Source organism: Puma concolor, chromosome A2 (genome assembly GCF_028749965.1).
Source record: "Puma concolor isolate L17-30 chromosome A2, mPumCon1.1.hap2, whole genome shotgun sequence".
NCBI classification, from domain to species: domain Eukaryota; kingdom Metazoa; phylum Chordata; class Mammalia; order Carnivora; family Felidae; genus Puma; species Puma concolor.
The window spans coordinates 60,475,575-60,489,462 of NC_141668.1; positions in this window are offsets into that span (position 1 = coordinate 60,475,575).

Genomic DNA, 13,888 nt, shown 5'->3' on the forward strand with positions numbered 1-13,888 from the left:
CTCTAGGAAAGTAGGTACAGTACATGGCCCATAAATGTGACTCCTGTCACGTCAAATTTATCCTACAGGAATTTCCAAATACTGATAAACTGTGAATACGTGCATGCCAGAGAAAATCAGGAGAGATTATTTTTGTCTTTCAATACTAAATATCAATAAATTTTTCTTTTTTTCCCAAATAAGAATTGTGAAAAATATTTAAATGATACAGTCCTCACCTCAAGTCAGTCCATTATCACTTTATTGACTGTCTACTGCGGAAATGCATCTTGTATCCTCAGATTTCTCACCTATAAATTGAGATATTATGTTAAGCACTTTTTTGCACAGTGCCTAGCACAAAGTAAGTGCTCAATAAGTGTAGGCCAGTATTAGTAGATCTAATAGGCTTTTTTCTTTTAATGTTTATTTATTTTTGAAAGAGAGAGAGCACAAGCAGGGGTGGTACAGAGAGAGGGAGACACAGAATCTGAAACAGGCTCCAGGCTCTGAGCTGTCAGCACAGAGCCTGAGGCAGGGCTGGAACCCACAGACGACCTGATCTGAAGTCAGATACTTAATTGACTGAGCCACCCAGCCACCCCAAGACTAATAGTTTTCTAATGCCTACTGTGTTTCAGGCACCTAAGCTAAGCTAGTAAAGGCTTGGTTGTTTCATAGTACCATCTACCAAAACAGGTTCTTATAAAGAAATGTTCAGATATTTATATGGAACCTAAAGGTTCATACTGAGTAAATTATGTGATAGCAAATGCTAAATATATGGATTTTTTAAAGTTTATTTATTTATTAGAGGGGAGCAGAGGGAGAGGGAGAGGATCCAAAGCAGGCCCCATGCTGTCAGCACTCACAAATGGAATGCTGGGATCATGACCTGAGCCAAAATCGAGTCCCACGCTTAACCCACTGAACTACCCAGGTGGCCCTAAAACATATGTTAAGTAGAACACTACAATTGGTTGAAATAGTTAGTGTTCTTGGAATTTCCTGCTCTGTCTTCTAAGCTCTCCTTACTTCCCCAAATCCCACCACACCAAGAAGGCTCCATTGATTCTTTTGCTTTTCTATTCCACATTAATCTTTTCTGTACACCCCGAAGTATTCCAAAAATCACTCTAGAAAATGACCATCCAACCCAAACAATACAATGCTGCTCAGCCTTCCACTGTAAAAGCCAAAAACTTACTAAAGAAGTCTGAGCGAGGAGATCGGTTCATCCACTTCTCATTCCTGGAGGCCACCAATATTGTACCACTTCATTGCTCCCCCTAGTCATGGCAACTCTTTTTTTGTCTCCTTCATAATATCTTCTACTATCTCCCTGTGGGCTGAATCTCTTTGTTTATATCAACGAAATGCCACCTATTGGTTAGGGGTCCAGCAGGAAGGATATAGTTCATTCAAATAGCATAATTGAAAAGAGTTTAATAAAGAGACTATTTTTTAAAGTGTGGACAAAGTTAAAGGAAGCCAAGAAAAAATAATGGAGCAGCTCAGCTCTAGCAAGAATGGGTAGTTATGATTTTCCTGAAGTCTAAAGGGGAATTTAGGGAACAATTACAGAAGCCGGGCAAGAGCTGTAGTGGTAGAAGCATTCCCTCATAGGATTTATGGGCTTTGATGGGGAAAACCGAGGAGCTACTGCAAATTGGGAGGAGGGTGGGAGGTAGTGAACATGATGAATTTCTCCTTAGGATTTATAAAAGACCAATTATTTCCATCCCAATAAGAATGAGCCAGATATGTTACAAATTCACAGTTTAAAACAAAACAACAACAACAACAAAAACTGTCAGAGAATTGAAGACCTAAAGACATCTGAAAGAACGAAAATCCGGGAAGTAATAAGACAGTCTTAGGAAGAAAAGTTCACAGTTGCCATTATCTTCTGTGGGTTGGCTGTAGAAAGAAGACTGCATAGAGAGGGACAAAGAGAAATGAGGTGATCTTTTAACCATGTTTTATTGCCCATGTGTGAACTGGTGTGACAGTGTGTAATCCAGGGGGCTCCAGCTACAGAGTGAGTCTATGATTGCTTGCCAGATTTAACCCATGAACCTTCACTTAGTACAGGGGTTACAAGTTTCAAAGTCTGTGGTCAGAGAAGAGTACTCCTTCCCCAACTATCTCAAGGTTCACAGATCTTCCCCAAATACAAGAAAGTGGTTAACAGCTGGATCAGGATGGGCAAGACAAGAAAGACCCCTATGGAGCAATCTGACTCTTGACCTAATCCAAGGCATTGGCTACTCAAGGCTAAGGGGGTAGAAGAGAGAAATCCCCCTATGATATATTGTAAGAATCCTCCATGCCTGAAATAGAACAGCAGGATAAGGAGAGATCTTACAAAGACATGACTGAAAGCAGAGAACATGACTGGAGAACAAAGACCACTCCACAGCAAACAAAATGGCAGCAGCCAGGTTATAAAACAGAGAACTTCCAAGGTTCAGAAAGCTGGTGACTGAGCACAAAGTACAAAGCGTTCTCCATACAGACCTCCTTCCCGTAGAAAAAAGGTCTTGATCAAAATATTTGAAGCCAATGCTGACTGAATCTAATTAAACCTGTATTTTTTCTTCTATCGAGGTAGGCACCCAGCATAGCAGCCTGATAGAATAAGGCCTGTATCATTTAATACATTCTCAACAGTTCTTTTATATACACTCTGTGACACACAATCAAAAATTATGAAAGGTGTGGATAATCAAAAAAAATTGGCTTATGGTCAAAAGAAAAAATGATCCATAGAATCAGGCCCAGAGATGATCCTGATGTTCAAATTTTCATACAGGTCCTGAAAACTAAACATGATAAATGTGTTAAAGATTCAGTGGAAAACATGCAGGAACATATGGAGAATTTCAGCAGAAAGATCAAGATTATTGGAAGAAATGTAAATGAAATGAGAAATACAATCAGAAAAAAAATTTAATGTGATTTAAGAAAACTGGATAAAACAGAAGAAAAAATTCAGTTGAAAGAGAGATAAATAGAAATTACTCAGACTAAAACACAAAGATTAAAAAAAAAAGTGAAAAAAATGGTTCAGAGCCTCTGATACCTTTAGGACAAAATCGAATAGTGTGTGTGCAGTTCCAGAAGGAGAAAACAAAACAAAACAAAACAAAAAAATGGGACAAAAGACATATATAAAGAGAATAACGGTCAGGAATTTTCCAAAGTTAGTAAGAGATATCAACTCACAGATCCAGGAATGGTCACTTCTACCTACTGGTATGCCCACAGCAGTATGAGCCTACCCATATTAAGGTGAGGGAACACAGACCTATTATGGGAGGGTTGCAAGGTCACATTGCAGAGGAGCACATATATGGGAAATGCTGCAGTGTGTCTTTGGAAAATAAAATCTGCCATAGGTAATGTCCTTTTTCCATATAATGCCTCCATATTGCCCCTTTGTTAACAAACTGCCTTTTTTTTTTTTTAATGTGAAGAAAAGAATAGAACATTGGACTATAGTTCTCAGAGAGTTTCAATGGAGACTAAGCTAAGAGACTATTTTATTAAGTGGAAGAGGAAGTTTTGTATTTGTACAATAAAATTGTCTTTGGCCATAAAATCAATAAAATGGATAATTGAAACTTACTTTCTTTAAAAGTTGGGTCTTCTGGGGCACCTAGGTGGCTCAGTTGGTTAAACATCCGACTTCGGTTCAGCTCATGATCTCGTGGTCTGAGTTTGAGCCCCATGTCAGGCTCTGTGTTGACAGCTCAGAGCCTGGAGCCTGCTCTGAATTCTGTCTCCCTCTCTCTCTGCCCCTCCTCCACTTTCACTCTGTCTCTCTCTCTCTCTCTCAAAAATGAATAAGTATTTAAAATAATTAATTAGTTAATTAATTAATTAAAATTGGGTCTCCTAAGCATATTGTTTTTAATAGTTTTAGATGGAAATAACAAAGATAAACTAAATTAATTAGTTTTACATATAATTTCTTGGTCCTTGAATGTGAAATGAATTTTTAACAATTTAGGAGATTGCTATACTCCTCTCTCCTTTGTTTTAATTTTTTTTTTGCTTGCTTGCTTGCTTTCTTTCTCTCTTTTTTTTTTTTTTTTTTTTAGCCAGGGAAACAGCATTCTTTTTTTTTTTTTTTTTTTAATTTTTTTTTTCAACGTTTATTTATTTTTGGGACAGAGAGAGACAGAGCATGAACGGGGGAGGGGCAGAGAGAGAGGGAGACACAGAATCGGAAACAGGCTCCAGGCTCTGAGCCATCAGCCCAGAGCCTGACGCGGGGCTCGAACTCACGGACCGCGAGATCGTGACCTGGCTGAAGTCGGACGCTTAACCAACTGCGCCACCCAGGCGCCCCCAGGGAAACAGCATTCTTGTGCGTTAGTCCGGATCCTCTGAGAAACAGACACCAAGACTGTACTAGATATGCAAGAGATTTATTGGAAGACACATCTGTGAGGTTTCCCAGGTACTACAGAAGGCTGTGAGCACTAAAAGAATGCAACAGAGGTCTGACTTCTGTGAAAGTAAAGAGGGAAGGAAAGAAGGGAGAGAAGGAGGGAGAGAGGAAGGTGTTAGACTTCAGGGCAGTTTTAAGAAGATTTGGCAAGGCCAGCCAAGAGTCTTTGAGTCAGATGTGCAAAGAATCTAGCACACTCTCCTGCAATGCAGCTGCCTCAGTATCCTTGCCACACTCAGTCACTGGCTAGAAACATCAGCACAAATGCAGTGATGGACATTGGGACTGGCTTCAATTATGCTCTCCACAATAGATCTGAGAGGTCCATTTTCTTGAAAAATAAGTCTAACTACATTTTCCCCTAAAAATATTTCCCTAGTCACATTTCAAACCGTCTTTGAATTTTCCAGTCCTCATCATTTTATCAGAGAAGGAAATTCTCTAACTTCATCTGGGTAATCCACTTCAGGCTGTAACGAACATTTAAAAACTCTTCATGGGGGTGCCTGGCTGGCTCAGTTGGGAAAGCATGTGACTCTTGATCTTGGGGTTGTGAATTTGAGCCCCATGTTGAGTGTAGAGTTCACTTAAAAATAAAAAAGAGTCTATTTAAAAAATTTTAAACAGGGGCGTGCCTGGGTGGCTCAGTCGATTCAGTGTCGGACTTTGGCTCAGATCACGATCTCATGGTTCATGAGTTCGAGCGGCACATTAGGCTCTGTGCTGATAGCTTAGAGCCCGGAGCCTGCTTCTGATCGTGTGTCTCCCTCTCTCTCTGCCCCTTCCCTGCTCATGCTCTGTCTCTCTCTCTCTCTCTCTCAAAAAAACAAACATTTAAAAGACAGATTTAAAAAAAATTAACGAGAATAATTTGTTTTAAAAAATTTTTTTAATATTAAAAAATAAATTTAAATTCTTCATGGTTTAGATTTAGCTTGATATTATCTTAACTTTTTTATTTTAATCTTTTTTTTTTTTTTTTTTTTTAAAGAGAGAAAGAGAGAGAATGTGTGCACACAAGCAGGGCAGAGGGGCAGAGGAAGAGATCAACAGAGAATCTTAAGCAAGTTCCATGCTCAGCACAGAGGCTGACATGGGGCTCCATCCCATGATTCCAAAATCATTACCTGAGCCGAAATCAAGTCAGCCACTCAATTAACTGAGCCACCCAGGTGCCCCTTAATTTTTTATTATTTTTTGCCATTCAAGTTTAAGGTCAATATATATATATATATTTAATTTTTCTTTATTTTTTTTAAGTATTTATTTATTTTTGAGACAGAGAGAGACAGAGTGTGAGCAGGGAAGGGGCAGAGAGAGAGGGAGACACAGAATCGAAAGCAGGCTTCAGGCTCTGAGCTGTCAGCACAAGAGCCTGAGGCAGGGCTTGAACTCACAAACTGTGAGATCATGACCTGAGCTGAAGCCATACACCCAACAGACTGAGCCACCCAAGCGCACCTCCACATTTTCCTCTTAATAATTCAATACAAGGATTTCATTGTTTTCAATAAATCTTAAACAAAACAACTCCTAAGCTTTTGTACAACATTGTTAACTACTCCAGCAAAAAACTTTTTAGACTTCTCAGAAATATGAATATGAAATTGTTCATGCACATTTTATGGCCACATAAATAATATAGCAATTTTAAAACACTTCAACTACAGTACACCTTGTTATAGCTAAACCCCAGTATATTGCTTTAACCAATAAAATACTATTAAATAAATTAAATGCCAATTCCTAAAATGTCTGTCAATGGTTTTAACTAAAATTGATCCAGCTAAATGATTTCTAATGACAAATACATTTTTTATTCCACATTTTTTTTTGTCCATTATTCTCTGATATTCTTCTGTCTCCTGGACAAATAAAACAAAGGACTGTAGAATCTTCCATTTGAGATGATTTGTAATCTTTTGGATCCGGTGAAGCATAAGAAGGGAATTTCTTGGCCAAGAATAAGACAAAGCAGCTGATCAATTGTTACTTCTCTCCTTCCAAATCTCTCTCTTCCGCTATTTTCCCTGTTATCCTTTTTGATGTTTTGCCAGGTTTTAGCAATTGTATGTGACATATTCCTCCATCCTACAATAATATTGTCTCCCTTTTGCTATGCAGAATGTTTCAACATTAATGCCAAAGGACTTCAAATGATAATTCATTTTCAGAGAAAGTTTTTCTTCCAACCACAAATTAAACTTGAAGTTTTTCTTGCTTTTACCGACTTCTTATTTCCTTCTATGTAATGTCAATGGGACTAAAATATATGCATATATGTGACTATCTTGTCATATGCTATGGCATTAAAATCTCAATTCTAAATTTCTGTGACCATTTGTAGTAGCAAATTCAGGCTTTTACAGCATTGCAGAGAATTCCAGGGCCTAACAGGCAAATCCAGCTTGACAGCCAGACAAACCAACCAGACCACTGATCAGCTGCCTGTAATGAGGGGGGACAATCAGCTTTAAGCATGAGATAATCTGCTTACCCTTTACCTCGGTTTTCTCCACATCTTCCCTTCCATTTTTTTTTCATGTGCTATATTAATGATGTACCAATGAGAGTACAATTAGAAGTAAATTGATGATATTTTTAAGGTTCCATCACATGAAAGAAATTTCTGGAAATCTAAGGCTTTCCATTTTGAGTACTGTAGATCAGTATGTATTGCATTTATTTAGTCCAGTGGCTACTTCAGTAAATACATAATTTTTATATCTGAAAGCTAATAATAATACTGCCTTCGTTAAGACACATACATCAGAGAAAAATAGGTAAAAAATGAATAGGAAAAGGTACAATTATGGGGTCAACTGAATTTATTAAAATAAGCTGTCATTATGTTTGAGAAAATGAAAGGAAATCTGACATTTATAAGGGTGACCAAATGTACTTAATTTTTTTTTAAAGTATCTTTCTGACTCTTACCTATAAACAGTTTATGAGTTCTAAAATAAGATTGATATAGTATAATGCAGGTCCTGGCACACTGGAAATCATTCAAGCTGGAAACAACTCAGATATCCATCAGTACCGGAAATAGATAATGAAATCATGGTACACTCACATAATGGAAAAGTATCCCAAACTGAAACTGAACAAAATACAGCTACCTCCATAATATGCATGTGTCTTACAGACACTGGGTTAAAAGAAACCAGAAATACAAGAATGTATAGTGCATCCTTCCATTTATATAAAACTCAAAAACATCAATTCTAATGCAGTATTCAGAGATGAACGCTCAAGAGGCAAACTATAAATAAAAGCAAGGAGTGGGTAACCATAAACGTGAGGATAGTCATGCGTTTGGGGAGGTATGTGTGGAAACAGTGATTGGAAAAGGGTGAAGGGGGTCTCCTGGAGTGTCCTCATGTTCCTCGAGGATCCCTTTCTGATGATTACTCTGATGAAGAGTGGAGGAGGGGAAAAAAACTTACAGCCTTAAGTATGAGTAATCTGAGATTTTATATCATATAAACGATATTATTGTTATTCTAGAAAAAAATACAAAAAAAAATCATCAGTGTATTTTCAAACTTAGTTTCTTGCACAAATTTTTCTTTTGAACAGTAACTGTTTTTTTAGGGAATGTAGCTGATAAGGTGACCTTTGTCATTTCACATCAGGGGTTTTGTATATTAACTGTTGCTACCATAAAGTGCCAATTGTGTCTCCAAGATATTTTTGGTAAAGTCTAGCAGGTACAATTTAGGGCAAAGAGACCTAGTTTTTGGAAATAAATGTGTGCCAGAGTTAAGTCATATCCTATTTACACAAGTTTAAGTATACTGGCACATGTTTAAAACTTTCCTGAAATAGGAAGCATGGTAAATTTTTTGAGACCATACACTAGTCAGAAAATATTTTCATCCTGCTTTCTCATTTTATTAATGGCTCCTAATGTATTGAATTCTAGGTTGGAATTTGTTTCTCTTTATAAGTTTGAAGGTCTTTCTCTAATAAATTTTATCATGCAGTGCTTTTGAAAAATCCAGCCTTTCTGATTCCTGATACTTTGCTTATGACAATTTATATTTTTTGTTCTCTCTTTGGAAGCTTGTAAGACCTTCCCTTTGACTGCAGTGTTCTGAAAACTTGGAGGAGCTCTTTAAGAAAAAGGATACTAGAGTACAAAAAAAAAAAAAAAAAACAAAAAAAAAACTTAGGTGCAAAAAGTAATTGTCTAAAATGGAAAAAGAAAACACAGCAAATTATAAATTTTTAAAATGATAAATTCTACAAACCTCACAAAACTCATATTGTTTTTACTAACCACTTATCTAACTCTAGAATACATTTTCCCTACTCTTTCGTCTTCTTACTCTGATTTCTTCTTTACATGACAACCATTTTGTAGTATTTTCCACAAAAAGGATGGAAACATAATTCAGTGTTTCCTCTAGCATGGTTGATTGAAATCTATTTTTTATTATCAATAATTTAGTTTAACATTTTCTGCTTTACAACTTACAATCACAATGCATTATTGGTAATGCTATATAAATTTGGGGGAAACCCCTAATCATTATCTATTTCTACATAACACATTACCCCTAAATTTAATAGCTTAAAACAATAACCATTTTATTATATCTCACCATTTTATAGGTCAAGAATTTGAGCAGGGCTTGACTGGCCAATTCTTCTGTTCCGTACAGAATTGACAGGGTTGTTTGGTGATATTCAGGTAGCAGCCAAGTTGGTCTGGAGGGTCCATCCTCACGTCCTGGAGTTCACCTGAGACACCCCTTCTCCATGTCATCTCAAGGCCTCTTCATGTAGTGTCTGTGAATTGACTACGTACGTGGCTCAGTGCTCTAAAAGCAAGGAAGACAGTAATAATCTTCTCAAAGATGGGACTCAGAACTGGCACAGTATCACCTCCACAGAACTTGTTGGGCAAAGCCGTCACAGGCCAGGCCACATTCAAGGGGAAAGGAAAATAGACCCACCCTCTTGATGGGAGTGTGGCAAAGATTTTGTGGCTTTAATTATACCACAGTGATTCTATTTCAGTTACCTATCAGCTATAAAACAAACCACCCTCAAACACCAAAGCTTAAAACAATAACTTGTGGGGCACCTGGATGGCTCATTCCGTTAAGCATCCAACTTCGGCTCAGGTGATGATCTCACAGTTCATGAGTTTGAGCCCGGGTCAGGCTCTGTGCTGACAGCTCAGAGCCTGGAGCCTGCTTTGGATTCTGTGTCTCCCTTTCTCTCTGCCCCTCCCCAGCTCGCTCTCACTCTCTCTGTATCAAAAATAAATAAACATTAAAAAAAATTTTTTAAACAACAATTTGTCATCAACTGTTATGATTCTGTGTCTTTTGTGTATTCAGCTCGGCATTTCTCACTTCAGATTTCTCATTCTGTTGCTATCAGTTGGAGACTGTTAAAGTGATCGGAAGGCTCAAAATGGCCAGATATTCAAGATGGCTTCCTCACCACACGTCTGGAGCCTCAGCTGGGATGGCTGAAGCAGGTGGAGGATGCAGGCTTTTCGCATGAGTAGCATGAGCTTCCTCACATGGCAATTTCAGGGTAACTGGACTTCTTACACAATGTATTGCTGCTCCTGGAGTACGTGTTCCAAGAGATCCAGGCAGAAGCTGAAAGACTTCTTGGAACTTAGCTTCAGAACTCCCCTATACTACTTCTACCATATTTTATTTGTCAAAGCCTGATATGGCCAACCCAGATTTAAGGGGAGGAGACTATATACAAGGGCATAGCCGCCAGGAGGCATTTGGGGCTATCTTTGATGCTAGCTGCCACCACTTAACAAATTTCTTCCAATTCAAGGCATTTCATAATCCTAAATACTCTTGAATTGACAACACTCAGTAAGTTTGCATGGATGTCCATGTGCAGTGAAATATTATGAGTTTTATGTAATTCTATCTGCTATGAGAAAACTTCCATTTTGATGAGGTGTGATTGAAATGGAATCTTCCATTTACAATTTTACATATCTAATGATTGAAAAAAAAATTCTACAGACTTCTTTCTGGCCCTATAAATCACAAAACTTTCTTTTTCATATTCTTTTTGTGCTGGGTTCCATAGGATAAATCCATAACACATTATGACTTCTGGCACTGCACCTTGTTTCATAGGGTGAATTGACACAGTGTCAATATGAATTTTCCTGGAAGCCATTCCTACATGGGACTAGCTAAACTATACATGCAATATACATATGGAATAACTAACTACACATGGAAGTGGCTGCAGGCTACATAATTATATCACACTAAGCCCAAACTAAATGTGTTCCCAACTCAACTTCCCCTCACTGAACCCAAGTATGTTCACAGTCTCTACAAAGCCATTCAACAAGATGGAGAAGATTAACAGAGGGCAAGTTGGAGTAGAGAGAGTCACCTGATTAGCATTAAAATATCTTGTGTTTGCAAATTTTACAAAAACATTGAATTATTTGAACACATTGCTAGAATCCCTCCCAAAGCCTGTGAAAGATTTATTTATATTCTTCTCCACCCCACCCCCACCCTTCACCCCGGTCTCGTCATCAATTCAGGATACCTTTCCTGGGGCTTTCTTCGCTAGCCTCTATGAGCCTCCTTACCTCAGATTTTGGCCTACTTAAATCTATTCTCTATCCTGCAACAAGAGTAATCATTCTAAAACATAAATGTGACCTGATTGTCATGCTAGCTTAAACTTTTCTTTTTAGATGTTTATTTCTTTATTTTGAGGGGGAGAGGGGCAGAGAGAGAGAAGGAGAGCGAGCGAATGAATCCAAAGCAGGCTCCATGCTCAGCATGGAGCCCAACATGGGATTCAATCTCATGACTGTGAGCTCAAGACCTGAGCCTAAATCAAGAAATCAGGGCCGTCAAAATGACTCAGCCACCCAGGTGCCCCTAGCTTAAAATTTTCAGTGGTTCTTTGCCATTTGTCCAATTCCTTAACATGGCTTACAAGCCTTTTCAAAGCTTGGACCATAACTACCTTTCATCCTAGTACTTCTTACTGCCCTTCAAGCACTCTTTAATCCAATCACATTAAATTATTTTAATTCCCTGGTATTCTTTCACTCTGGGTCTTCTTCACTCCTAGGTCTGGGTTGGGTACCCTATCAGCCAACTAAGGTAGACTAAGCTGCAATAACAGTTTGACCATTAAATATCATAATCCTAGCATTACAGACATTTATTCCTCCCACATGAAGAAGTCGAAATCAGAAGGGCTGTTCTCCATGCAGTGACCCAAGAGCCTGGAGAACACAGACCTGCTATTAAAGCCTCCATGCACTTTCTGCTTGACTAGAATGTATCAAATTACTGTAGTAATTGGTGAACACCACTAACTTAGTCACATTATTCATCTAAGCTACCCCCATCATAGCTCCTCCCAGACCCATCACCATCTTTATCACAATGTTCCCAGGTCTTTTCACTTCTCTCTCTACCTTTTATTAGTATATAATACATTTTGTGAGAGAACAAATATGTTAGTATGGTTTAATATTTTTTTTCTCTCCTAGTCTCAGCAAATTCTAGGCATTCAATTTGTGTTTACTTAATGAATAAATAAATGCACAAAATATTGATGCTATCATGTATTTACAAGATGTCTAGCCCCTACTTTCCATAATCACCTGAATAAAGTATGTTATAAAACTTACTTACGTCTATTCCTTTACTTGGCTTTTATTATACTCCAGTGAGAGCATTATGATTTTTTATGTTATTTACTCCATTTTAGAGATCACAAAGTTGAGTTTTAGGGATCACAAAGGATTCATTATTGGTCATATGGCAGACTTCCTTTGTTCTAATTTCAAGTCCCATTCTATATCTAGGGAAAAAAAACGTTCACTATTTTGTGCAGGCCTGCATTGCTCAAATCCTGAGCATTCCAAAGAAAAGCCAGTCTTTAGGACTGCCCTGGACCAGTTCCTGAGAGAAGGCCAGAGCCCTTGGAATAGCTTACCTAAGTGTGTTTGTATGCCCAAGGCCTTGGGGTATGCTGTTTTTATAGTGAATGTCTGTTTTGTTCCAGCAGGGGATGGGAGCAGGGGAAGGACAGGAGTCTGAGTTGTGGTCAGTCACTGGGCTGCACACCTACATGACAGACCCCCAACAAAAACCCTGGACATCAAGGCTTAAGTGAGCTTCCATAGTTCACGACACTTTGTATGTGTTGCCATGCATCATTGCTGGGAGAATAAGCGTGTCCCCTTGAGACCCCACTTGGAGGGAATGCCTGAAAACTTGAACCTGATGACTCCTGGGCCTCTCCCCATGCACCTTTTTCCTTTGCTGATTTTAATCTGTATCCTCTCACTGGGTAAATAATAAACTCCAACATGCATATAACAGCCTTTCTGACTCTTTCTAGTGGCTAGGATCCCAGTTGGAAAATAAGTGCTTTTTATAATTAACTCTTGTATAATAAAACGTGCCAATGCTAATTTTCAGAGATACATAGTTTTACACTTGGAGCTTACTTACTAAATAGCGTTAAATAAGAGAATTTTCAATCATTGTTGTGTTAGTTGGCAAGCATAAAGTAAACTTCCAGTTCTAACCAATTAGCTTAAGGCAAAATGCAGTAAATTAGTTTATACTGCTAAAAGTAAGACTAATTATTGCCTCATCTTTTTAGAAAATCATAGGAAATATGACTATTACATTTATTTAGAGAAGCGGTTTTGACATGTGGCATGATATAAATACCACTGATTTGAGAGTCTATAAATCTTGTTTTAGCCATGGATTAGACTTTGGTTAGATCTGACCTTCAGTGTACTCATCTGTAACCTGTAATTATACTCTTCTTGTAATACCTCATTGAATCACAGTGAAGAGAAAAAGAGAGAAACCATACTTAAAAAAATGTTTGAAAACATGAAAGCATTATAATGTAAAACATTATTGTATATTCTCGACTTAGTGGCAACAAAGCAGCATTTTCAATGTAGCTCAATTGTGCTCTTAAGTGGACTCTTGTATAGTAGTTACTTGAATCCTTAACCATGAAATTCATACTTCAAAGCTTAAAATTTTTACTCCTAAAAGTAACATACTTTTGTTGTTAAACTATAGGTTCAATGAGAAGGCTGGGTAAGGAAAACATGTTTTATATACTAATTTATAGCCCTAAAAGAGACAAAGATGGACCATAAGGAGAAAATGTTCCAATAAGCCCATAGTCAACACCTGCTAATATAAATATTACCTTATAAATATGAGATAAAAACATTTGAAAGTTATAATAATGCTCAGATAACCCCATATATGATATAATAATGACATAATATCTAATCAAGATAGACTAGGTTATGTTGTGGTCATATGACCTAGAAATCTCATGGATTAACAGAAGTAAGGTTTATTTCTGGCCTATCCTGTCTCATCAGAGATAGCAGAGTCTTTGGCTCTATATTATCACCCAGTTTGGGTTAAT